Genomic DNA, 27,636 nt, shown 5'->3' on the forward strand with positions numbered 1-27,636 from the left:
TGCACATGGAGAATATTCCATGCACACCTGAGCCATCCAACCTTTTCATGAGAGAAACAGAAACAATGAAAGAATTGCTTAACAAACTGGTTTGTGAATTGGGTCCTCACATTGGGGATGATAACTATTCCAAACACGCACATTTAACTACAACATGTTTTCTAATAAGAAGACTGAAATGGATAGCCATCATTTCATACAATGGCAGAAGGCACCCTGTGGAATGAAGGGCAGCATTCACAAAAGGTCAAGATATCTGAGGAGCAGCAGGGCGAGTCTAAAGAGGAAAGACATTCTGGGCCATATGTATCATTGAAATTTGCATTCGCAAAGGCCGAAATTCGCAGAATTTCAGCCTTTGCGAATGTGAATTCGCTAAATGGTATGTATGAATGCAAAATCATTGGGAATCAAGGAATCGGTAAAAATGTGAACCCTAATTTGCGATTATGGCCAATCTGCGATTATTCTGCGATTCCCTACATTTGCGAGTTCTCAGTTTGCAAAAATTGCAAACGGAAAATCGCAAATGTAGGTAATCGCAGAAATATCACAGATTGGCCATAATCGCAAAATAAGGAAGCGTAATGGTATGTATAAAAAATTTGAAATTAGCGATTTCCGGATATTCGCAAATTACAGAATCGCAATTACCACCAAGTAGGAGCAGGTGGTAACCAGGTGCAAACTATTTAAGCAGCAACAGAATTCCACAAACTGTTTACGACAATGGCGGGGCTTTAAATGATAGCTAGGAGGATGCGTCTGAGAGCTGCTGCACAGAGGAGGAGACGCCAGGAGAGGATATTCTGTTTGCGCGTCAGCATCTCCCAGCGCCTTGAGGAGGAGCTCTACACCCATTACATGCTGGATGAAGACAGCATTAATGATTTAATTGCAGAACTCAGACCCTGCCTTGAACACCCCACCTGAAGGACAAATGCCATCTCCACTGAAATCCAGGTCCTGTGTTCATTACACCTATTGGCCTCAAGAAGTTTTCAGGGTGTGATTGCCACAGCAGGAGGGGTGTCACATAGTGCCCTTTCGCGATTCTTCCATGCCTTTCTAGATGCCATGGTTCAGAGGATGCAATATCACATCTCCTTCCCCAGCACCCCACAGGTACTAGCCCAGACAACGCAGGACTTTTACCAAATCTCGCAATTCCCACACGTGATAGGATGCATAGATGGCACACATGTTGCTATATCGCCCCCTCAAGCAATGAATACATCTTCAGGAACCCGAAATGCTACCACTCACTGAACATTCAGGTGGAGTGTGATGCCAAACACATCATAACTGACATTGTAGCAAAGTATCCTGGCAGCACACATGACGCATTCATCTTCCGTCACAGTGGGAATATACCGTAGACTTTCAAGAGGGGAGTTTGGCGAGGGATACCTACTCGGTAAATACCTTCAGACATAGGGCTCATTTGTACTAACTACCATGTGCATTTCACAGACTAACCATTTAATTTCAAACCCATAGGTGACAGTGCATATGCAGTACGGGATTTCATCTTGACTCGCTACCTCAATCCCACCAATGCTAGTTAACGCAGATACAACAGGGCACACATCGCAACCAGAGGCACCATCGAACGGACCTTTGGGATCCTGAAAAGCAGATTTCGGTACCTCCATAAAAGTGAAGGTGCACTCCAATACAGCACCTTCTAGAGTAAATGCTAGTGTCGCAATGAGTAAACCTGTTTTCTAATTCATGTTCACCTTTTAATTTTCTCTACATATGACAACAGTACCCGGCTGGGCTACCTGTAAGTCATTTACAATTTTTATCACGTATGGTGAGATAACAAGCTATCATTCAGGTACCTCATTCCCTTGTCTATATACATTATATATATAATAAGTGTCACACATCATACTCACTCCCACTCCGCCTTCTTTAATTGTAGATGTCCCCCATTGTCCTGTCCTGATGAGACCCATATTCCTAAGGGTCAAAACGCCGTCGACTCCATAAGGAATTGAACCAACAATTAGTGCCTAGGATCATATATAGACACTACGATTTATTGACTATTAATATTTTGGTCATTTTCCTTTCTACTTGTTATTTTATGAGAAACCTTTGTGTATGTAATCAATATATGTTGTCTATGTATTTAACGTTTTGGTTTCACATGTACACTTGGGACACTGCACCTTTTTCTTTTTGTGTTCACATGATTATGTGACAAGCTGTATATAATTGTACAATCTTGTGATTTGCGATTTCGTTTATAAACAGTATTGAGTACTCTCTCAAATTGATGGTGCAGCCTTTTTCGACATCCCAACCAGCCCTTGTCGTGTGATTTGAATTGCTATTTAGCTATATTGTTAATGATATATTTCTAGTACTAGTCCACAGGAGCCGTTGTCCTTTGGGATTCCTGCCTGGGCGTGTCTCCACTTTCTGCCATGTTGCTCCAGGAGCACAGTTCACTCTCCCAAACACATCTTCACTCTGCCTCTGACTCAGGAACTCAGGTGCTGCATGGGTAGTCAATCACTTCCTGGTTGTGATGTCATCATGCTGCACCAGAGTCCCTGATTGGCTTATTTGCGAAATGTGCAAAATTGCAATTTTTTTCCGTTACGGAATCGCAAAAATTGTGATTTTCCAGTGCGATATCACACATTTTGCGATTCCTTGAGGTTAAGGAATCGCACAAGGGTAATTCGCAAATAAATAGCGATTTATAAGGAATCGCTATTTATTTGCGATTTCTTTCATACATTCCGATTTGCGATTCTGAATTTGCGATTCGGTAAAAATCGCAAATAAAGAATCGCAAATCGGTACTTTCATACATAAGCCCCTCTATCTTTTTTTAATATATTCTTTATCAATCAGATCATTGTGGATCCATGAGATGGAGACAAGTCTGCTTCAAACCATTGCTTCCATAACATATGGCTCTATCATAAACCTACTCTTTTTTCTTTCCACCATGCATATCATAGTATTACACTACATTACATAATGAGTCCTGATGCAAGCTAATCATGGAACTACTAAAGAGTTACCTATTTCTAATACATCAAGATTCCACAGTGTGTCCTAGTGACACTGTTTTAAGGCAGACTGCATTTTAAGATGAGGGATCTTTAGACACACCCAAAATAAATATTTGTGATGGGGACTTCAGGGCCACTTTCCTTGGATACAATACTCTACGTCTGGCGAGATCATGCTTTTCTGGAAGACGGCTCCAACTCAACACCCACTGTGCACACTAAACATATACCGGTGCAGGTACTATCATACAGGGTTGTTGTATGAAAAAAACATGAGCGCAGTTAGTTTTGCGCGCACATTGTTATAAAAACAAAATGATGACACAAGTTAGCTTATATTACCATTACAGGTTTGTAGTTCCCTTTCCACAAAGGAATGTAATCTAGTTCAAAATTGAACCGTTGCGGCAATTTAACACTTTGTTCTGTTACTTACTGTGTCCATCAATACTGACTTACATCTGCTAATGGCAAATTTCTGCACTTCGTAGCTGTAGAGTATCATAGGCACCAGAGGCAGCTCCTTCTTTAGGGCAGAGGAGAGCCACCCCGCCTTCTGCGAGCACAGCAGCTGGAGCAAACAACATAACTTAAACAAGCAATAGCAAAGTCAATTGGTCTTGCCTTTGGCACATTATAAGTGTTTAGCCAGAGCTATTGGCATTTCCAATGTCTTTAACCCCTTGTATGCTCATGACGGAGCCGCTCCGTCATGAGCATCGGCTGAGCTGTGCTCATGACGGAGCGGTTCCGTCATGGCCCTGCCGCCGCTCCTGTGCGGTGCTGATTTCGCGCCTGCGCGGCGCGTTTTATTAAGTGGGCGGCGCCATGACAGAACCGCTCCGTCATGAGCACAGCGCAACCGCGGCTCGTGACGGAGCGGCTCCGTCATGAGCATGCGAGCGCCGCTCGGGCCCCCCCTAGCGCTGCGGCGGAATTGCCGCCACAGCGAAGGGGGTAAGGAATGTTGTAGAGGAGGGTGGTTGCTGTGCAGCATATTGAAAAGTTATAAAAAGAAAGTGTTATAAGCCTTTTTGTTACCTTATATATAACCAGGAGGACATTATGTACAACTGAACGACCCTATAAAAAAAATAATTAATATAAAAAAAAATTCTTCTATATTTTTTGTTCTTGAAATGCTGGCAACATCTTCCTGCCTGTTCTAATGCTTGTTTGTTATAGCTCTTTTGTTTTGTTATGGAGGGTTGGGAAATATTACCTGAATTACAAAACAAGCAGCGGACGGACATTAGTGGAGAATGCCAGATTTCGCGGGCAGACTGGGTGGTGCTGAGTAATGCTGAGATGGGGGTGTGCTGGTGTAGAGGTGATGCTCAGGTGAACTGAGGTGGTGCTGAGTGATGCTGTGGTGCTGAGCCATGCTGAGGTGGTGGTGCTTCACTGGTACTCAGCTCATGCTGCACTGGTGATAAGGTGATGCGCTGATGCTGAGGTAGTGCTGTGCTGATGCTGAGGTAGTGCTGTGCTGATGCTGAAGTGATGCTGCATTGGTGGTGAATTTCTGCTGAGGTGGGGCTGCACTGGTGTTGAGGTGGGGATGTGCTGGTGCTGAAGTGGGGCTGTGCTGGTGGTGGTGCACTAATGCGGAGCTGGTGTTGTGCTGATGTTGAGGCAGTGCTGTGGTGGTGCTGAGGTAGTCCTGTGCTGGTGCTGAGGTGGTGCTGATGCTGAGGTGTTGCTTCACTGATGAGGAGGTGGTGCTGGGCTGCTGCTGAGATGGTGCTGTGCTGATGGTGAAGTTGTGCTTTGGTGGTGCTCAGGTGATGCTGAGTGATACTGACTTGGTGTGGAGTGATGCTGAGGTGGTGGTGTGGCGCTGGTGCTCAGGTGATGCTGAGCTGGTGCTCATGTGGTGCTTAGTTGGTGCTGTGCAGAGCATGGCCGTTACAGGGTCCAGCAGCGTATCGATATCCATTGGCATGACTGATGGGAGTGTTAGGCAGGTGTCTAACACACATTATTCACCACATAGCAGGCAGCGTAGGACTGGTAAGATGCAATCTTGCCCAATTGATCTGAATGACAAAAACCATGTGGTATTTAATTCTTGTAGATGAGGTAAACCCAAAATTTGGACGATGCGCTTACGACACTTCATCTCCAGTAGAGCTCTCTCCACTGTGAACTGGGTGTTGCTGGTGATTTGGCTTGCCATAGCGCAGCAGTAGGAGCAAAAATAGGATCCCTGCAACGAGTGCTAAAAGGAGCTGCAGCCCGCCAAGCACAGAGTGCACAAAGTTTGGAATTATTCCGAGGACTGCTTGAAAAGATGCTAAAAGTCTTGCACACACATTCTTAAATACATGTACAAGACTGCTCGTATCAGACATGTTTAAGATACGACCTAACATTTCTGAGAAATGAATAGGGCAGTTTGTATTCAAAAGGGCATGTATCTCGGCAGAAGTCCTTGCGACTTCTGGATCATAGGTTTCTTTAGCCGAGGTCAGTGGCACAGTTTTTTGCAAAAAAATGGCTTTCATTCTGCTTAGAGTATCAATTCGTATAGAAGAGATGTTCAGTGAAGGCCATAAAGGCAATTCCTTTGCTGTCTTGGTTTGTGGAAACAATACTTGCATACAGCAAGTGACCCTGGATGCAACAATCACTAGATATGGGATACCTGGCAACATGCCACCGCAGCTGTGATTGTTCAACATGAGGTAACTTCCATTTGAAAGTTGTCCAAAAATTGGATCAATCACTGCAGCTGGTGAGCTTTACAGGTGACAGGATAAGTTGGTAGTGGAACCATCACAGGCCCAGTGTAAGTTAATACCTTGACAAAGGAGAGAACCACTTAGTGCGTTTTCACAGTTAGTACCACTAAGAAACACTTCATGTCCCCCACTCCAACATCTGTGTGTGTATGGTAAATCCCAGGATGTCAATGTATTCTTTACCCAACCTTTCATATTTGCCTGCTGGTATGTGTTTTAGGCAATACTGAAAATGGAGAATTGTAACAGGCAGAGTAATTTTATCATGTATTATCCACTCAGTAGCTGGTTTCTCTGCCAATGTGAATGATAACTTTTCCAGTTTTTCAATGCTCAGCACCGTGTAGTCAGCTCCCCTTTGTGCCAGTTTGATCTGTTTATCAGTGAGATTGAATTCTGAACAGTGACGTAGTGTTGATTAAACTCCAAAGCACATAGCCTGCATGCAAGTTTTGTAGCGTCCAGGCTAATAGCATGATAAAATGTGATTGAGACTGACAATGATGCATCATGACCAAGTCTTGTTCTATGATGTCTATTGCAGAAGACACAATGCTGTCCAAAGAAAATAACCTGGACGACAAAGTTGTTAACCCATTGTCTACTACCAAGAGAGATTTCTCTAAATTAATACGATCAATTACTCGTATTCGTTCTGCAGTCCCTGCTTGGGAAATCTTCCATATTTTGTTATATGCAGCATATATACCGGCATATATGAAACGTTTATGATGTGGTTTTTTTGTTCCTAGCAAGAATTCACTAGGGTCTGCACCATCTTTAAGTAAAGATAAGTGTTGTTTAGCATCCTCAAGTGTAGATTTCTGTAGCCAATCAAGGCATAGTTTCCCTACACTGTATGTTGTTATTACCCCTGGATGCTGTCTTTGAACATATCTTGGGTCTGGCCTATTGATTTTAAAACCTTGTGTTTTGTTCAGGAATTGATCTTGACAGTTCTTTGTGTCTGTGGGCCAGATCAACCATTTGTTCCAATCTGGATCTCTTCTGTTGTGATGTAAAATAGTATGTACGTCAACCTCCCAATCTGTAGTGTTATCACTTGCAGGTGCAGGTGTACGTATGGACAGATTGTTCATGTCTTTGATCTTGGCTATCCCAAGGCAAGACGTCTGTTAGAAAGTCTCATTCAAAAACATAATTTGCTCAGGGATGATACAGGCTCTAAACAAAGCTTCTACCCCCTGCATTTGCCAATCTTTTGTACCCCAGACAGATTTTTTCTCAATGTTGTCTTTCCAAAAGTCGAAACCCTGTCTAGATAGTTGGGCAATAAAGGCTGCAGAATAAATCTGTTTTGTATTGGTTAACATACTTTTCATTCCTGTTTTGTTCACATTTTTAAAGTAAACTGTTTCTGCATTGGATAAATTGAACCCTGAAAAATATGGAAACCTATTCGCAAAAGTTTTTGAGCTACCCTTTGGAGGTGTAGGACAATGTTCCCATTGGTTATACATACATACATTTCTAGGAATTGCAGATTTGTGCAAGAAATGATGTCCATAATGGTTATAACAATACAGTTGTTCTTAGTCTGATGAACCCTCTAAATATTCATGATTTGTGAATACTGCAGACATTTCTAGATCGGACATCATGTTATCAACAGTCTAAAAGTCCCAATCATCAGAAAAGGTGCTAGATGTAATAAAGTCATTTAATGAAATCTTAAATAAGTGTGGAATCTTCAAAAGCTCTGACGGGCCAAAAATGTCATAGTCTGTTTTGTCCCAAACTATACCATCCTGTATAGGAACAGCTGTGATGTTCACTGCTGACAAGTCTCTTGTTTCTCAATGGGATGATTTTTGTGGCTGGAGAAGTAAGTTGACTCTTTTACTTACTGTGTCCATTTGAATGTAGCTTCCACTTGTCAGCATACCCAGAGTTATTACCAGAGATAACCAAAGTAGAAAGAAAAATAGTCCCAACATAATCCATAGTTCAATCCATGGTGAAACCAGATAAGGATTTTTCAGGTGATGAAAAAAGTCTGTTGCTTGTTCTTTGAAAGTTCTTTTGCTGGCGTCATTTCAGGTTCGCTGGGATCCTCAGAAAACATATCAAAGTTAATGAAATAGCCAGAGGCAGTTCTGTCAATCGTTGGAATTGCATCCGGATTCATTGAAATTGCTGGAACCACTTGATCACTTGTTACTTCAATGTAGACAGGTGTTTCAGGACGAACTGTTACTTGGGTCTCAAGAGGTATGTACATGTACCATAGCATTGTTGCTTAGTCCTTCTTTTCTCACTGTAGAATCTTCTAAGGTGATGAGTCTTTCAGTTTGAACCTCTTGGATTGTAGCTAGAGGAGTGCGTCTGCTACGTTGTCGGAGTCCACTTGGCCTACTGCTTAGTATCGGTCACATAGTGTGGTTTGATCAGGTCGATAGACACAAATCTTCTCTTCTTTTTACCAGCAAGGGGTGGCAGTAGTACTGTTCTTGATCCGTGGATTGATAAGACAGGTACTGGTTGTAGGAAGGCCCAAATTCCTTCTTGTCCGTGATCTTTTCTCTGACTAGATCACCAAGCTTTGGGATCTAGACAGGCCTTGCTGGAATGGTCAGTTTTTCCCCAGTGGTGGTTGGCTTCAGGAACACGTTGCTTTGTTTCGATCTTAGTTCATTTAAGTCCTGAAAGACAGCCAAAAGATCTTTGATATCAAATTTCTTATTTTCCACCACTGTTCTATGACAATCAAGAACCCGAACCAACATTCTTGTTCCAAATAGGACCTCATATGGAGTGACAGCCCCTAAAGAAATTCTTGGCAAGTTGTTAAGTGCACGCTGAACCCCATATAAATGTTTGACCTACCCATCACCCGAACCTAATACCCTAACTGTTATAGACTACTTTATGTCCCGTTTTTTTCTTTCCACAACAGAATTTCCCTCAGGATGGAATGGAGAAGAATACCGCAATTCAACGCCTAAACTGGACATGGCTTCTTTGTAAGCTTGAGAGCTAAACGCAGGACCCTGGTCAGAGTCTAGTGTGCCTATTGCGTATGTGCCGATAAAGGCCACATCCATAGGAACCTAGAACACGAATCCACTGTGACCATGGTATATTTATAGTTACCATCCCTCTGTAAGGGACCGCAGTGGCCTAGGTAAACACACGTTAATGGCTTATCTAAGATTAATCGGGGCGTCTGTGCAGAATGTTTCACAGTAGATACTTTCATCTTCTGGCATATTTCGCAGTCCAAAACATAGTTTCTGGTCTGTCTCCTAATGCCTGGCGGCCACCAGTATCTCTGTTTTAATTACGATACTGTGGCAGAAACACCTGCTGAGCAGAAGCAATCCCTTCATGTGCTGCTAGGATTAGTCCTAATCTATGTTCCATGTTTGGAATTACCCTATCCCCCACTCTAGGGACTCGAGCAAATGGAACATTGTTTGCATCAATTATATATGAGTGGAAATCTTTTAGGTAACGCTGGACCGCTGCCTTTAGTTGAAGCATTGACAGCCAGTATTATTTCACTGTCTATTTTCATTTTTGAACGTGTGATTGCAGCTGCGGAAGCCGTGTGCACAGCCCCCTTCGCAGCTTCATCAGCCAATGCATTCCCTTCAACGTGAATGCCATCATGTTGATGACTCAGCGTGTGTATCACGTGAGTGTTTTGTAGCCCATTTCACAACTGAACTACTTGTTCCCAAAGCGTTTTATGCTTGATTGTGCCACCTTTTGCATCTTTGAAACCATTTTGTAGCCAATTCTGTAAATATTCATTGTAAGATTGTACACAGTAAAAAAATCACACACTATGAGTGTGGGGAATTCGCGATCCGTATTTTCAAGTGCCATCTTGAATGCTTGTAGTTCAGCTCACTTAGCTGTACAATCTCCTAGGGATTGCGTTTTTGTGACCATAGGTCTGAATTAGCCATTGCGCATACGACATTTAACTATTGAGCATTCTGCACCATAAGCTTGTTTGCCCTCCGTAGTGGGTGTGCAGATCCATCAGTATAAATTATACATTCATACTGATCAAGAGGGAGAATTTCAGTAGGCAGAATACATTCTTGTTCGTATTGCAGGAATGCTTGTATTTTCAAATAAGGATCAAAAAGTGTGGCTCAATGGTTAGAGCAGGCAGACCTTGATGCAGAGCTCCGGCCAGGGACCAGGGTTCGATTCCCGCCTCGGCGGGTCTTGGACTCATAAACTGCTCTGACCGGATATTCTCTCGCCTCAGTGCCTATTCTAATCATGGGTCCCACGCTGCAACTCTGGGCAATAGCTTGCTTAGTCTCCACAACAGCCCCCACAGCGCCGGGGATGCCTGGTTTCACCATGGGGATGCCCAGGAGTGGACACTTCACACAGAAAACCAGGAAGGTTCCCTTGCGGTATTCGTACAAGCGCTGGGAGAACCACTGCGGGTAGCTGTGCGCTATGCAAGTAAAAAGACATTTACATTTACATTTACATCAGTTGTAGCAAGAGAATTAACCCATTATATCCATCTCACATGTAGAGCTTTTGCATTCGGAATGCTAGCCTTTGTCAGCCAGCCTCTAAGGCTGGTACAGGAGTTAAGACCATAATGCGTTTTCCCTGTGCTAGGGCTCTTTCTTTTGCTACAGCGGTTTGAACTGCTGTCAGAATTTTTTCTGTAGAAGTGAATTTCATTTCTGCTTGTGTGTACAAATGTGATTTGTATGCAATTGGTACTTTTTCACCTTCATTAAAAGTTAAGTAGGTGAATCTGCATTGACGCAGAATGATTCGGATCACTAAGTTGCATACGTTTATGCGTCTATGCAAGTGTTTTGTTGCTAACATGTCAATTTGGAGTGAATGCAAATTTTCTGTGTGTTCTTGTGTCCAATTTGTGATTTTGAAAGCAGGTTTGATTAATTCGTAGAGAGGTTTTACTTTTTCTGCGTAACTTATTCTTCCAAAAATTCAGGAAACCTAGAATTGACTGTACGTTTTCAGCGTTTTTTGAGATTGAACCAGCGCACACTTTTCTAAAAAGTTGGCTGCCAGGCTTTTGCCTTCACTTAATTGTTCATATCCTAGAAAAAGGACATTGAGATCGGCAATTCTTGATTTTTTACAATTGAATTTGTAACCCTCAGAGGCGAATCCCAGTATAATGGTGCTCACCCTGTTCAAGTGCCTGTCCAGGTCATCGTCTGTCAGATAAATATCATCAACATATGACAAAGCCTCATCATCATAAGTTTCTAGTAACTCTGTTACTCTTGTTGAGAATAACCCGGGCTGTTCTTGAACCCCTGTGGGAGTCGACAAAATTGACCCTGAGTCCCCATTATTGAGAAAGCTGTCAAATACCTACTTTCAGTTGCAATGTTTTGACAAAAGAAACCATTTGAAATGTCTAATGTGGTTTTATATTTTTTACGCACAATGTTATTTATTAATGCTGTACTATGTGCATTTTGCACTGCAAATGTTTTGCAACAAGAGTTTAGATGTCTGTAATCCAAAACTAGACAATATGTATTGTCTGGTTTGGAGATAGGAACAAAGGATTGTTCATTGGTGAGGTGAATGTTTCAATCACCCCCTGGTATTCAAGTTGCTTTAAGATCTCCCTGACCTTTTTCTTTTTAGATTTTTGCTTAACTGGTACTGCCTTTGTGCAGTTGGTTGATTTTTTAACTGGATTTTGTGGTGATGTGAGTCCTAATCCTATCCTACATGATTTTTGTATAATGTTGGAGCTTGGGCAACTGCCCATTTTCTGGCATAAGTATATTTTAAATGTCTTGGAATATGGTTGGAGAAGGCTGGCATAATGATGTCTTCACCATGTGGGCACTCCCTGACAAATTCTGGTGGCCAGTCCTGTTCTTCTAGAAGTATATCCTAACCCCTTGAAACCCCTTGAAAGTCGCTCCCAAAAGAGTGCTTTCACTTTTCATGGTATGTCTCCCTCCATCCGGAGTGTTATTTCATATAACCTACGTGGAGAGCTAATCCTGGTGTCTGCAGTTTCAGTGAGTTCTCAATATCCTTGGCATGTCTGATCTTTAGACCTGCTACTTTCTTTTGGTGAATTGAGGTTTTTGTTTGTTTTTCTGAATGTGTTGATAATCTTTGGACTTCACGCGTTCTTCTTTGTTTTCTGACCGACTTCTTCTTTCGGATGTCTGTGACGATACCTGAAAGGTACGAGAGGAACGTGTATCAGCATCTTGATATCTATCAGGTTTTCTCAAATTATCCCTATTCCTGAGGTTGTACCTCCTTTCAGAGGGCTCCTTTTAAGGAGACCTATCCCGGGAATGAGAACGCTTCTCTTTGGAAGGTTGTTTGCTATTTTCCCACTTCTTTTTAGAAGAGGTAGGATTACTTTTAGTATAGGCCTTTTCAGGACTATCAGACAGTTGTGATTTCACTGGTTTACCACCCAAACGGTCTCTGCCTAATTCTTCATAGGATTTTTCAATTATTCTAACTATTTTTTTTGGTTCTTCTGTTACAGTAAATTCCCTTAATTTCCGGTGGATCGCCACTGATGCTGCCTCTCCTTTAATATTAGATAATATTATGGTTGAGACCTGGTTGAAATTTGCAGTAATTTCATACCTAAATTCAGAGCAGGCTCTGCCCCGTATTCGTTTTGAATATGTTTCAGGACATCAGGTCCTGAAACAGGTCCACCATAGCCCTCATTAGGATGGCGTGCAGACTTTGCCCGCCCGCCATCCTCACGGTACTTGGGACCGCCCGCCATAAGGGCGGGGTCCCGTGGGAGGTATTAGGATGCGCCCGCCACAGTGGCGGGCGCATCCTGCATTTTTAACATTGTGGCGGGCCGTGCTCTCAGCACGCCGCCACAATGCTAAAAAAGCATGTATGCATTTGCATACACAAAGCGGCAGGCACGGCGCGGTGCCTGCCGCATTGTGTATGCAAATGCAGGGGGGTATCACAGGTACTCCCCATGTGCACCCCCGACCTCGCCTTCACCATGGGGGCCCGCAGGGGGCCCCCGAAGTGAAGACCGCCGGCATCTGTTTCAGCCCATTGTAATATGGCTGGCGGTGTCTGAAAGACACCGCCACCATATTAAACCTTTTCCGCCCCGGTCGCAAGGCGACGGGGCAGAAAAGCGGCGGACAGTCTTTCCGTCCGCCGTGGTCCCCCCCGCCATGGTAATATGGGGGGGGGGTGGCTGGCGAACAGACCAGGATGTTGGGCGGATCGCCACTGCCCGCATGGCGGTGGCGATCCGCCCGACATCCTAATGGGCCCCCATGTGTTTTTGTGTAGATTGCAGCAAAGACTTTGCCCCAAGTGGTGCAGTCTTCCAGATGTGATGTGATTCCCATTGGTAGGCAGATTGTTAGAATTCTGTGTTTATCATAAGGGCTGGTATTAGAAAATACTGCTTCTATTTGAGTAATGAATGGAATTTGTTCACGTTTTGTGGGCAATTTACCCATAACTGCGTGTAAAGTATGTGGGGTGATTTTTAGTGTATTCCTCTGGTGAGAGGTTTGTTGTGGAATAACTATCGGAGGTTGGACTGTGAAAGTCTGCATGACATATTGACCAAATGTCTGTAGATTTTGATTAACTCTTTGAGTTGAGCAAGTAATTCTACGTCTGTCATGTCTTCGATTTCAGGATGAAGTGTGTAACCTGCTAAAACCAGCCATGTTGCTCCTGGTCTACCTAATGGACCGAGCATGATAATGTGATTTAAATGTTTGAGGGCGCCTTTAAACCAGAGCTCATGCTCTTGGTATGTGAGTGGAATTTCAATATCCTCGAAAGGAATATATTCCTCTGGTGGATCATCTTCTTTGTAGAAGTGAAACATTTTTGTTACTGGATTTGATTCAGGGAATACTATTCATGAGTAGAGTACTTCTGTCTGATGATATTCATGTGCCTCTATCACAAAAACTGCTCTACCACCTCTTGGTGTTAGACCATGTTTTATGAGTTTTAGAGTGATGGCTCTCCTTAAATTTGGAATATAGCATCCTCGTCGGTTTCTTGGAAACCTGTATGATTAAAACCTACCTCGACATCGTCTGGTTCAGCTCCACCGGTTTCGGTGTTGCTGCCGTTATTCGACATTGTTTAATGAAAATTGCAGTTTCAAGGGAACAAAGATAAGGTGCACAATATTTTGGAACACTGTATCCTTCAACATTGAACACATTAAACAGATAATACATAGGATTTTCGTTCTACTCAGCTATGGCAGATATTATCCCCACTCCAGACGTCTTGTGGAGTATTATGAGGAGAGGTCTCTGAGAAAAGCACGACTGAGTTACTTCAGTATCTAGCGTTAAATTACTGCCTTACCAAACCGTTGGCCACCATGTAGTGTAGTTCCTATATCCCTGATAGGCTCTGTGTATTGGAATACTATAGATTTGACATAGGACTGAGGTCAGTATATCTCTATCGAGTACATTAAACTTAATTACTTGTGTGTGCAAGCTAACTCAGAGGTCACTAGAAACTTCTCGAATAAACAAGAAGGGATTCGTTTCTGACAACCGCATAAACATGACAACGTTTCCCTTAGAATCAGAACAATATCTTCAGAGTCGTGGAAACAATAGATTACAGTTTCACTCAGTCAATCGTGCATGCTTCGTTTCTACAGAGTTGCACAGAATTAGAGAGACAGGCGTTTCAATAAAAAGGGTTTATTGAACAGTCTTATTTCTCATGCAAGAGATATGAACTGCTACAATAGTAAAACAGAATGCGAAGTATAAAACGTACAGCGTTAGCAGTAAGATAAAATAATACTATCATAGCATGGTTTGTGGCCATTACATATTCATTAAAATACATACATAAATAACATAGGGTAGAACACTCATCTGGTGCTTCTAGAATAATCCTACCCCAGTGTCCCTAACCTAAGTGAGGTACGAGGGAAGAAGTAGGTGCTCTTTTAGCTATAGTCTAGTTTAGTTTTGCCAAGAGTTGCCAAATGTTTCTCTAGGTTCTAATCAGCTCCATACCTTAGAATGAGAGAGGTTGGTATCTCTTTCCGGGACTCGATCTCCAACACCCGCAAGGGGAATCAGAAACACTGGAGCTGGATTCTCGGCAAGGAGGATAACAGCATCTGGTCAGTGCCTCAGTTGGGGACTTGACTTCCTTCCGAACGTGCTGTGGCAAGCAGCGTCGTGCAAGTAGGTAGCCAAAGCGCATTGTTTGCCATAGCAAGGTATTTAGGAATGCCAGTATTGACGTACAAGTCGGGCATTAGAACATCATGAATGACCCTCTAAGGAATAGATGTTCATGCATAATAAATGAGTACTTGGAGAAATAAATATCCAGGCACGGGGAAGTCCTAAAGGCTTAAGAGTCTGGTTTTCCAAGAACTTGTTGTGACGAAGATGAACGGATGTAGTTGACCATGCCTGTATTTGGTTAGCATGAGCAATACCTAAATAAGGTCTGGATTTCTATGCCTAAATAAGGGCAATGTGGATTGTACCAATATAAAGGTATAAATCGGGAAATCTATATATGGTATCTAAATCGACAGACAACAATTTGAGCTAATGAAACCAAAATTGTTATAGGATGGAGAAAAAAAATTGCCTCCAGGTGGAAAAGCACTTGTGAAACCAAAGACAGTGTAAAACAAGATAAGGACATGATTTGCAGCCCTCTGCTGAGCGCGTTTTGAAAGCTAACTTACATATATGGCCGACCGTGAAATGATTATGGGTGAGCGGAATTTGCATAATTGCGTTACGCAAATCTCCACGAAACGGTAAAAAATCTCTGCGAACAAGCAGAATTGCTTGTCTGCGATGCTTTTTTACTGTTCGCAATCGCGGTTTGCGTGCTCGGGGGGAAATATCTTGTGAACAGGCATTTTGAGAACGAGAACAAGCAAAAATTTTGCGTAGTCGCGAAACACAGTATTTTGGGCAATTTCGCGTTTTCCGCCGAGCGCGAAATTACCCAAATTCCGCAAATTCCGCGGTTGGAACTGAATTTACCACCCAGGCCAAGAAATGATCCATGTAACAGGGTCAGTATCCAGGGCGAAACCAAAACAACAGAAGGAGGGACAAATGTATACTATTCACCAACGAAAACAAAGGAATTTCGAAAGGCACATGAAAAAACGAATAAAAATGGATGGGCGTGCTGAAAGCCCTTGCTGTAGATTCAGCGCTCCCAGCTTGTGCATTTACTTGGTGGGTGGTGTTAACTCTTCTAGTCTTTTTTTTTTCAATGAGTCTTTGGGGGAAAATAAATGTTCATCTTTTTTGACAGTTACAAGTTGCTCTTCCAGCTGCTTCTATATTTCTCTTGTGCTTGACTTCTTTTATATTGTCCATGATTTTAGGGCGCCCCTTGCTGAAATTTCTCTGTATTTATGCAAGTTGTTTTGTGCTCCAGTGACACATGAAAGCTGCATCAGACTCTGTCCATGGCCCATGAAATAACAGTAGGGCGGCATACTGTAAACTCAACAGCTGATATTGTCTTGGTTCCGAAAATATAGCTATTTTTGGCTTGAACAATCTGGAGTCTCCCACCCAAATTGGGTCTATTAACATGTATGAGTTTGCTGTGAGCCCCGAGACCTGCTGCTGCTGCTGATTGCCTCACCACTTTCAAATGTCACTAGCCGCTACTGATAGAGATGCAACTGACAAAAGCCATGATGGCAGCTCTATAATGATAATATTATGTGGGTTTAAAATGTATACCCTTCGTAAAAATGCTCACCAGCAGTGGCATTAGTCATGCATGAAGGTGCCACTTGAAGTTCCAGCTGAGGCAACACTCAATTATGTCTCGCGATCCTAAAGCGGTCTCGTGCAGGAGGTCACATTTTATTAGCCGTCCCACAGTCATTTGATGGCAGGTTATTCACAAAGTTTTTTACTCATGCTTTGTCATTTCCTCTGGCAGAACCTGAAATTGAATATGTCATGCACCATGAGCTTAACTTTCTGGTTCCATCTCATTGAAATTTGGTAATCCTCTTTATACACATGGATCACAGAGGTTTCCCAGACCATTTCTTTGCTTGTTCTTCCTTGATTAGTGCTCATCACCATCTACACAACCCAGGGATAAGTCACTGCTTCAAACGGTGATGTCTTGAATGTTGGAATGCTTGGTATGTATGAGTGAGAATGGAATTTGATGATGGGTTGATTGATGGGTGTGCATGGGAACATCGACAATGCCTGTCTGTATGTATTAAAAACACATACATTAACTCCTTCTGAACTGGGGTATTTCTTCACCGTATTTGGACAAAGTATTAGAAAAAAATATTGTGATACAAAATTATTGTGTCAAGAATAGCGGGATAACAAAACTATCATTGACAGTAAAGGTAAAGATATCATATTTAGTGTTGTTTTTAATATAGTTGTAAAAAATATAGCTGTTGAAAATATCGCTTGTGTTAATTACTATGGGGCAGATTTATGTTAACTGGCGCATCCCGAGGGATGCGCCAGTTAACATGCGCCACAGTGCGCCACAGCTACGCCACCCATGGTGCGCCGCATTTATGATGCGGCGCACCATGGGGCAAAAACGGCACAGATGCGTGACGCATCTGTGCCGGAAATGTGGCGCATTGCTGGAGTTGCGTCGCAAGCGCGACGCAGCTCCAGCAATGCTCTGGGGGGGCCTATTCTTTCAATGCTGCCTCAAGCCTTACGCCTGCTTCAAGCAGGCGCAGGGTTTTGACGCAGCATTGCCCTGAAAGTGACTGAGTGAAATCTCATAGATTTCACTCAGCCACTTTCAGGAGGCGTTCCTGCGCAGGAACGCCCCCCCCTGCGCAGGAACGCCTCCTCAAGGCGCAGTGCTGTACAACGTGACGCATCTCCTAGATGCGTCACGTTGTAAATAGGGCGCAGGGATGCGCCACGTTTCCGTGCCGTTGCGTCACGCAACGGCGCCGTAAACGTGGCGCAAGCCCTTCATAAATCTGCCCCTATGTGATTTACTGTGGTGTGTTTGATTGTATGTGCTTATTGTTTTTCTTATTTTGATTTTTAATAATAACCTTTTTTAGCTATGAAATTGTTGAAATTTGTATTTTAGTAGAATTAATTTATATAAATAATTAATTTATTTATTAGTAAAAGGTTATTGGATTTTTAGGAGAAAAGGGTGGGGAGATTTTAAAGAAATTTATAATTAGAATTACATTTCAAGTTAATAATTTTAAAGATATGCAGAGTAATATTTTTTTTAAACTCTTTATTAACGATGCTCATACCAGTTGACATGTCAATCCATTGGTCACATTGCATCAGACAAACAGGCAGTGAATATTTTCGAATATTTAGATGCATTTTGTTACACTTATACTTTTGATACATTTTGATTTCATATTAATGAAGAGATATATTCATGATATGAAATGTATTGTTTTAAATTAAAACGAAAATGAAATAGTAATCAATTTTAATATACAACATTTTTAATAAATGTACATATTTCGAAAATGTATAATTTTTGTAAAAACTCATTTAAAATTGCAGCACTAACTATAAATATTTACTGCTTTCAAATTGTAATTTCAATTTTTTTAAAAACTTTTTTAAATGATAACATGTATTTACATATATTATTTTATGATTGTTAACTTTGCATTATGTTTGTATTTGTCACTTTACGGTTTAACGTTTGGGAATGGTAGTTCATATTTTGACAAATATATCTATTATTAATAGTAATTAAATAAAAAAATATTTAATGTTTGAATATACATATATATATATAAGTTTGTAGTTTTGGTTAATGTGTTTTTTTAAATAAAAATGGTATTTCATTTGATAGTAACTGTGTATTTAAAATGTTTAATTTGTATTACCTTGTGAAAAGTGTTATATTTTAAAGTGGATAGTTTAGATTTCACATGTTTAGCATCCAACACCTTCAAATAACCTTAGATTTGAGTGGGAATAGTGAATGTTACTCCTTTAGCGTCCAACACCTTCCCCCAATATGCTTTAGATTGGAGTGGGAAAAGTAAATTTCACCCCTGTAGTGTCCTACAACTTCCCCAAATTGTTTTAGATTGGAGTTGAAATAGTAAATGCCACCCCTTTAGTGTCCAACATCATCCTCAAATTGTTGTAAATTGGAGTAGGAATAGTAAATGTCACCCCTTTAGTGTCCAACACCTTCTCCAAATAGGTTTAGATTGGAGTGGGAATAGTAAATATCACCCCTCTGGTTTCCAACTCCTTCTCCAAATTGGTTTTGATTGAGGTGAGAGTAGCAAATGTCGGCCCTTACGTGTCCAACACCTTAACCAAATTGGTTTATATTGTAGTGGGAATAGTAACTATTACCCCTTTAGTTTTCAACACCTTCCCCAAATTGGTTTATATTGGAGTGGTAGTAGTTAATGTCACCCATTTAGGAACCGATTACGAGTATGACAGTAAGGCGGCGGGACCGCCCTGCTGCCGCACCGCCAAATCAGGGTGAGAACTGCCCACCGTATATTTACTTTTTTTAGTCATAGACGGGTGGTTCCTTTGGTGCTCCAATGGCAGTGCCTATAAAATAGGCACCGCAATGGAAACATCAAAGGAAGTTCCAGCACGGCATGGACTATTAAGTTCATGCCATGCTGGACCTGGGGGTGCATGCACATAGGCGGGCACATGTTGTTCCCCCTGTGTACAATCACATGGATTAAGGCACAAGGCCCCATTTCTTACTTCACTGCCACTGTTTTCTTGAAGGAAAGACCTCCATGAAATCAGTGGCAGTGAGGAAAGTCGTAATATGCATGGCGGGACCGCAGCAGCCCTGCCAAGCACATTGCTGCCTAAAGACCGCTGTGCCACTGCCAGAGAATGGCGGTTCCCTGGCGGAGTCGGTAGTCCGAGGGTGGAACGACCGCCATTTCACTCACCCATCCATCCTTTCTTCCTGCTCTTCACCCTCCCTTTCACTCATCTATGCATTTTTTCACTCATCCATCCTTACGTCCTTCTTTTCACTCATTCATAAACCCATTTGCCCATCCATCCTGTCAATCATCCATCCATCCTCCCTTTCTCTCCCCACCCCCTCTACTTAACCATCCTTTCACCCATACATCCACCCAATCCATCCACTCATTGACTCAGGAGTCCATCTATTGACCCCATCACTCATCCATCCTTTCACTCATCCATCATCCATACTCTCTCATCCATCCATCCACCCTTTCACTCATCAATCCATTCTTTTGTCCATTTACCCTCCCTTTCACTCACTCATCCATCCTTACATCCAACCTTTCCCTCATCCGTCCATCCTTTCACTTATCAATTCATCAATCAATTCATCATTTCATTTACCCATCCGTCCATTCACTCGCCAAATCATCCACCCTTTCACTAATCTAGCCATTCTTTCACTCATCGATCCACCCTTTTACCCATCAATCCACCCTTTTACCCATCGATCCACCCTTTTACCCATCCATTCACCCATAAAATAAATAAATTCTAAATTCCATATTGGTAAAGAGCAACTTATCACCCCTAAAGGTACCCAGGCGATGAGGGACGTCGGGGAGATTAAGTGAGCTATCACATGATGCTGAGCTGCCACCGGTGCCAGTGATTGAACTGTGAGCCCCGAGCTCTGGAGTCAGTCGCTCTGGCAGCTGCACCACACTGCTCCCTCCGTCCATCCTTATACCCATACATCCTATCCATCCATACTCCCTTTTAGCCATACATTCACCATTCCACCCATACGTCTATTTACTTACCCTTTCTCTCATGCATCCTTCCACTCACTCATCCATCCATCCTTTCTTTCATTATCCATCCATTCACCTGTTCATTCATCCATTCATCATTTCACTAAACCATCCAGCCATTCACCCATTCCTTCACTTACTTACTCACCCACCATTTCACATTATTTATGAGCTGAGGCCCATCAAGAACTTCACCTTTGTTGTAGTTCCTAAAGCAAGGGGTAGGGTGGGGGGAGCGTTCACTATGCCCCTGCATAGCCAATCTGAAATTTTGATGTCATGAGAACTGCATGATGCACAGTGCCAGGACGTGGAAGACTGTGACATGGTGTTGTTCCCAGGACATTAAGTGGGTTTAAAAAACTTGGGGGTCTCTCCAAAGGGCATGTCCGATGTAATTGAGGGCGTGGCTTAGAACACGGTAGCTAAAAATCTGTGCTTAGCATAGTGTGCTACCGAACTGGTATTCTGCTACTTCTGTTATTGCATCCAGATATATAATTCATTACACCTACAACAAGCCAGGGCTATTGGCTTGGTCAATGGTTGTTAGTTGCCTAAAATAAAAAAGCAGCAACTATGGCTTCCTTGTATATAATATTGAAAATGCTTCAGTTCTAAAATGATGAGACTGTGGAAGACCCATAACCCCTTCTTTTTAACTTCTTTCGCTGGCTTATTTTCATGAAATGGATTCTGTGTATTTCTTCCATCTTGTGAGGTGCAACTTTTTTCTTTATGTACTGTTAAAACAGAATGCCCTGCCTTAGACCGAGGCTGGGGGAGGCCCACCACATGCTTTAACAGCCCAGACTGGCCCATTGTCATTCTGTATGTGGCAATCAGCTGGCATACAGAATGACAATGGGCGGGGTGGGGCTGCTCTTGTGCTCCGAAGAGGAGTGCGAGGCAGCCCCATCAAGAAGATGAGGCTTCTCGCAGGGGATGCCCAAAATTATGGACAAAAGGCGTCTGTAAAAGGGAACATCATGTACAACAGACTTGAGATCCAAATCACAGAGGGTCCGTGCAATTTACGGACGGTTGGTCACCCTAGTCAGGCTGTGTATATCTGTTGTCAAGTTCAGGGCCGGCGCTTAGGCATGGGCAGCTGCCCAAGTCCCCGCGTCTGCTCACACCCATGGGGCCTCGCACCTTCGACGAAGGCTCCAGAGTTTCGAGGCCCGGGGGGCCCACTAAGAGTTTATATTTTTTAATTTTTTTTTATTAATCTCCCCTGCTGGCCCCTCTCTGTGGGCTTAAAGGCTGCATCTGCATGTCAATGACAGCAATTAGACAGGTAATTAAAGTGTGTGTGAAGCGCGCTCTGGCCCTGTATGAATGAAAACCAGAAATCCCGCACGGCACATAGCACAAGATAGAATGGCGGCACATCACAATGGAAACTGCTCACCTAGGATGAGGGGAAAGGGAGCAGAGAGGGGAATAAATGGGGTAAGACAAACAGAATAAAGTGAAAGGGGGGCAGATAGGTGTGAGTACTGCAGTGACGCAAGAGGTGCACGCATAGGAGCAGAATTAGCCTGTAAAAGTGGATGGAGCAAGGCTTCTCTGATAAAGTGGCCAATATCTATTCCGCTTTTACAGGGGGTAAGGAAAAAGCAACAGAGTTCAGGGAAAACTTACATCTAGACGCAGGCATAAATAAGTTAGGCAATTTCATCACTCCATCCTCTAATGAGCTTCAGCGGATCTGTTGTTCCATCAAATCTGGGTCCCCCTGTGATCCGGCCTCACCGAAACTTCTTGGAGGAAGCATTGAAACCCTTGAACCTTACATCAGAGATGTTCTTGATCTCTCTTTTAGGACCGGCATTGTACCTAAAAAGTGGAAGCAAGCGATTGTGCTCCCGCTTCAAAAGAAACCTAACCTCAGCTGGGACAGGTTGGACAACCTGAGACCTATCTCCCTTCTACCTTACATGGCCAAAGTGGCAGAAAAGGTGGTCAATCTCCAGCTTATGACTTTTGTGGATGAATCCAAGCTTCTTCATCCCACCCAGTTTGGATTTCGCTCACGCCACTCCACGGAGTCTGCGTTGCTCTTGGCCACCGAGACCATCAGGCAAGGGGTAGATGAGGGACAAACTATGGCACTCATCCTACTCGACCTTAGTGCCGCCTTTGACACTGTAGCACACTCCATCTTGCTACAGTGTCTCAACAAGGGCGGAATAAATGGGCTGGCACTCAGGTGGATACAGTCCTTCTTGACGGAGAGGGGCTTTCAGGTTAGACAGGGTGAACACTACTCTAGGGTGTTCAATCTCAACCAAGGGGTTCCCCAGGGCTCTGCCCTTAGCCCCACCCTGTTTAACCTTTACGCCTCCCCGGTAGCCACTATTGTGGAAAGATATGATATCCAACTAGTATCTTACGCTGACGACACACAGCTGGTCATCTCTCTGTCACGAGCGCCCGGAATTGCGGCCGCCAACTTCAGTGCTTGCATGCAGGAGCTTGCCTCCTGGATGTCTAACAACTGCCTGAAGTTGAATGGCTCCAAGACTGAAGTGCTCGTGGTGGGGGGGGGACCGTCTGTGTGGTCCTCGGCATGATGGCCGGGCTGCCTGGGCCCTACTCCTGTGCCGTGTTAACAGCCCAAAAACCTCGGGGTACTATTTGACTCCGACTTGTCATTTGCTCCCCAGGTTAATCGGGTAGTCGGAATGTGCTTCGGGATACTCAAGACCTTACGTAAGGCCCTTGACCTGCTCCCTGTTGGTGCCAGACAGACTCTTGTGCATGCCTTCGTCACATCGAAACTCGATTATGCCAATCTTCTATATCTGGGCATTACGGCCAGAAGTCTCAACCGTCTCCAAATATTGCAAAATGCCACAGCCCAGCTGGTGCTAAGGCTCCCCAGGAGAACGTCCTCTAAAGCTGCCCTAAAGTCCCTTCACTGGCTGCCGATCCGTTAAAGGATTAATTTTAAAGCTCTATGCATATGTCATCGCATCTTTGGAGGGATGTCACCCCCCCCCCCTCAACTGTCTCATCACCCTTTATAGACCAGAGCGGATGCTTAGATCCTCTGGCACTGGTCTGGCTGCTGTCCCCAAAATATGCAAAGCTCATATGGGGGGGAAGATCGTTCAGACTCCTCGCAGCCAAGAATTGGAACCTGCTCCCTACTGAACTACGCCTGGAACCCTCTGAGGCTAAATTCCGCAGAGCCCTCAAAACTCACCTTTTTCGCCTAGTACTGCCTTAATTTCCCACTCTCCCACAGGCTCACTCTCTGCGCAGGGACACGCCGGAGCGTAACTAAGCGCTTTATAAATTTCCAAAATAAATAAATAAATAAATTGAAGTGTGCTGAGTCATTCAAGTTTTAAACCCGGTAGTAAATTAAAATGGACATTGAAAAGGGCCCCTATCGGGCCTTTATATTCTTGTCCTTAACTTTGCCTGCAAAAACATTGATCCAGTGTCTGCACAATGAATGTATAATACGTTAGCAGGGCAAGACGCCTATAGGGCAATCAGGCTGTGCCTGACGGTCTAATCTATCAGTCAGGGCATTAAGTGGGCCAGCAGTTCTAAAAAGCAGGTGCTGAGACGAGTCCCTATCGGGCTCTCCATGTTTGCCCTCACCCTCAGAGTGAAAAAAACATCTTAACTCTGCAGTCATACCACCCTTCACTGCCTTTGATGTAACTTCAAAGAGACTCGTTATATTTCTTTCACAGTCTCGTCATGTCAGAACTGAAGCCTTTTCAATATTATTTACAACAAAGCCCTAGTTGTTGCTTATTTATCTTATGCAACTACTAACCACTAACAAAGCCAATAGCCCGGGCTTGTTGAGGTGTAATGTTGCATTTTGTATTATTTATCTGGAAGAAATGACAGAAGCAGCGAAATACCAATTGGGCGGCATGCTATGCTATGTGCAGTTTATAGCTTTCATGTTTTCAAGCCTCGCCCTTAATTACATCGGCCACGCCCCTTTAAAAGACCTCCCAGTTATTTCATCCCACTTAAAGCCCTGTTGTAAGATCAGTATGTAGGCTGTTTTTTGGGCTATTTGTTGGCATGCTTTATGGTCAGGTGAGCCGTTTTTTACTGTTGATTTTCATATTAAAGCAAACATTGCCTGCTGTAAACTCAACTCAATGCAGTCTTGCATTCCTCACAAAAAATGTCTTTACAAGTTGAAAACTGCCTTTGTTTGCAAGCATGGGACACTTTTGTAGCTACCTAACTTACTAATGGGGGCCCCTTTTATTCTGGTACCAGGGGCCTATTTTCTAGCCTAGTATTTTGCTGCATGTTAGGCAGGGGCACTGGAATTATGCGATTGTGCAGCTGCGATTTTTTGCATAAATATACATTTGCTGCATTTGCCACATAATCCCTCATCTGCTGCATAATCTACAGATTTGAACAAAAAAAACAATTGTTTCTAGCTCAAACTGTTCAAAAGTTACTAAACATGCTGTGACACGTATTACTGTGTGTTGGAAGTCCCCTTGCAAAGCTGGAATAGTCAGCTTTCTGTTTCCCATTACTCAATTTGGGTATTAAATAGGTACTTTGGGGTGCAACCAATGCCCAGATAGTGTTACCAAGTTTAAAAATGACCAAAAGAAATACTATTTGAAAATATGCCCCATTAGGCCGAATAATTTGCTTTTTTCTTGTCACGTAATTTACTCACAATCCCACATAATTTATCCCTCTCCTGCCACATTATTCCAGTGGCCCTGATGTTAGGGTAATCCATGGCAGTGATTTTGTTCCTGTTTATATTGCACATGTTTTACCTAATCTTGCGTTCTCCAAGAGTACTAGCTATTTCCAGGATGTGTGTTTCTGTCTTTCTTTCCACAGCATATTACTCTTGGATGATGCACACTTTCTACCGAGTCGCCTCCAGGTGTTTATAACAGGTTACAGTTGAGCACTTTGGAGTTGAGGCTGCAAGCAGTGCAACTTTCACACTGTTCCTGTCTGTGGATCAAAAAAGTTTCAGAATACATGATCATTCAATAAATGGCCTCTTTGCAGAGAACAAAGAGCAATGGTCCTGTATTCCTGTTGTGATTCTGTGCAAATGTGTGTGAAGGGGCTACTCATTGGTCAAAACAGTGACAAGGTGAAAGCATAATAATTTGTTGGTACTCTATTAACTTAAACAGCTATAACCCATTGACAAAACCAATACTACTGGCTGTTTTTAGGTATATGTCAGCTGTTGTGTTATATTTCTGGATTCAATCACAGAAAGCACAGAGCGGAACCAAAGAACCAGTCAGATGGAACACTATGGGAATCACAGAAATATAGAGTATGTGTTTAAGCTATGCCCTTAATTACTAACCCTGGGCACAATACTCTGCAAAGCCAGAGGAGTATGCAGTGATTTGCCAACTCCGGGCTCCGCTGGAAACGCGAAGTTTAGCAAAAAAATCAGACTCCGCGGAGTAGAGGAGTTTGCCTTGCCACCCACCCCGCTTTCTGGCTTACCTGGTCACGCTGGTGCTTCCTTGCCGTGCCCGGGCTGTACTCCTCCTCCTCCTGGCGGTCTCCAGTTCTCTCCTTTCCAGGCTCCGACTCCCCAGACGCTCTACGTCACTCTTGGGAAGACTGCGCGCGTATTGCGCAACTCATGGGAAGACTGCACATGTGCGTGAATGCGCAGCCCTCCGAAGAGTGACGTTGAGCATGGGTGTTTCGTTTTGCCTGGGGAGTTGAGCGAGGAGACAGCCACGAGGACAGCATGGGCAGGGCACGGAAGCACTGGTGTGACCAGGTAAGTCTGCCGCGGCCTCAGGGTGGGTGACAGCAGAGGACGAGGCGGAGCGAAGCAGAGCGGAATTCTACGGAGTTTAAAGCCAACTTCGTGGAATTCCGCAAAGTGGCACTCCGCCAACTCCACCCACCCTTATTAATTATACACCCCTTTTAGAGAACCACCCTATTTTTTAGCCCACTTAAAGCCCTGGGCTGGTGGAAAGGGAGACGGGGGAAGAGGAGAGATAGATGTAATGTGCAGAATCAATGCTAACAAGCTGGTAGAGAGGTGAGGAGATGAGGTGAAGGTCATTGCATGCAAAAGACAATGATGTAAGAGGAGTAGAATCCACGCAAGAAGGTAAGAGGCAGGGAGACTGGTGAACTTTGAAATGCAGAGGTCCCTAATAAAACATACAATAATTTGTGGTCTGCCAGATAACCCTCACCCTTCCCAGTTGTTTGGGGGATTCACCCTCCCCAAGAAAACTTTGTAAGTGGCAGAAGATAGTATTTCTTGCTCAGTTTCCATAACAAGTGGTCAAGAAGCCACATGTGTGATATATTCTAACCAGTCTGCACCACTTTACTGTGCCTCATTCTCATGTAAGAACTGCACTCCTGTCTTTTTCCTTCTTCCGTCTCTAATCCCCACTCTCCCATGTGCTCCATTTGACCTTTTCAATGAATGCACTTTCCTGTCTGCAACATTCTCCCCCAGTAAACACCTCTCCTTATTGTGTACTGTTCTTTAGTGCACAACATTCTGTTCTCAGTTTAGGAGTCCTAACTTTACTACTACTAAATTGAGAAAAATCCTAATTTTAAGACTTTCGGTATTCACAGAAGGCATTTAGGAGTCCTAAAGTTAAGAGTCCTAACTTTACTACTACTAAATTGAGAAAAATCCTAATTTTAGGACTTTCGGTATTCACAGAAGGCATTTAGGAGTCCTAAAGTTAGGAGTCCTAACTTTACTACTACTAAATAGAGAAAAATCCTAATTTTAAGACTTTCGGTATTCACAGAAGGCATTTAGGAGTCCTAAAGTTAGGAGTCCTAACTTCTATGAATACCGAAATGAGTAAGTTCATTCTGTGAATACCAAAAGTAGTAAGTTCATTCTGTGAATACCAAAAGTAGTAAGTGCAATCTGCGAATACCAAAACAGTAGTAAGTTTAGGATTGAGTCTTAAGTTCATTCTGTGAATCGGGCCCAATGCTCCTTTTTTTTGGTACACCATTATAACTCCATGTGTACCCTACCTGCATGGTCTTCTCTTTTCCTAGAGGACAAAACAGGAGCACGCGCCATTTG

This window comes from Lissotriton vulgaris, chromosome 5 (assembly GCF_964263255.1).
Source record: "Lissotriton vulgaris chromosome 5, aLisVul1.2, whole genome shotgun sequence".
Lineage (NCBI taxonomy): Eukaryota > Metazoa > Chordata > Amphibia > Caudata > Salamandridae > Lissotriton > Lissotriton vulgaris.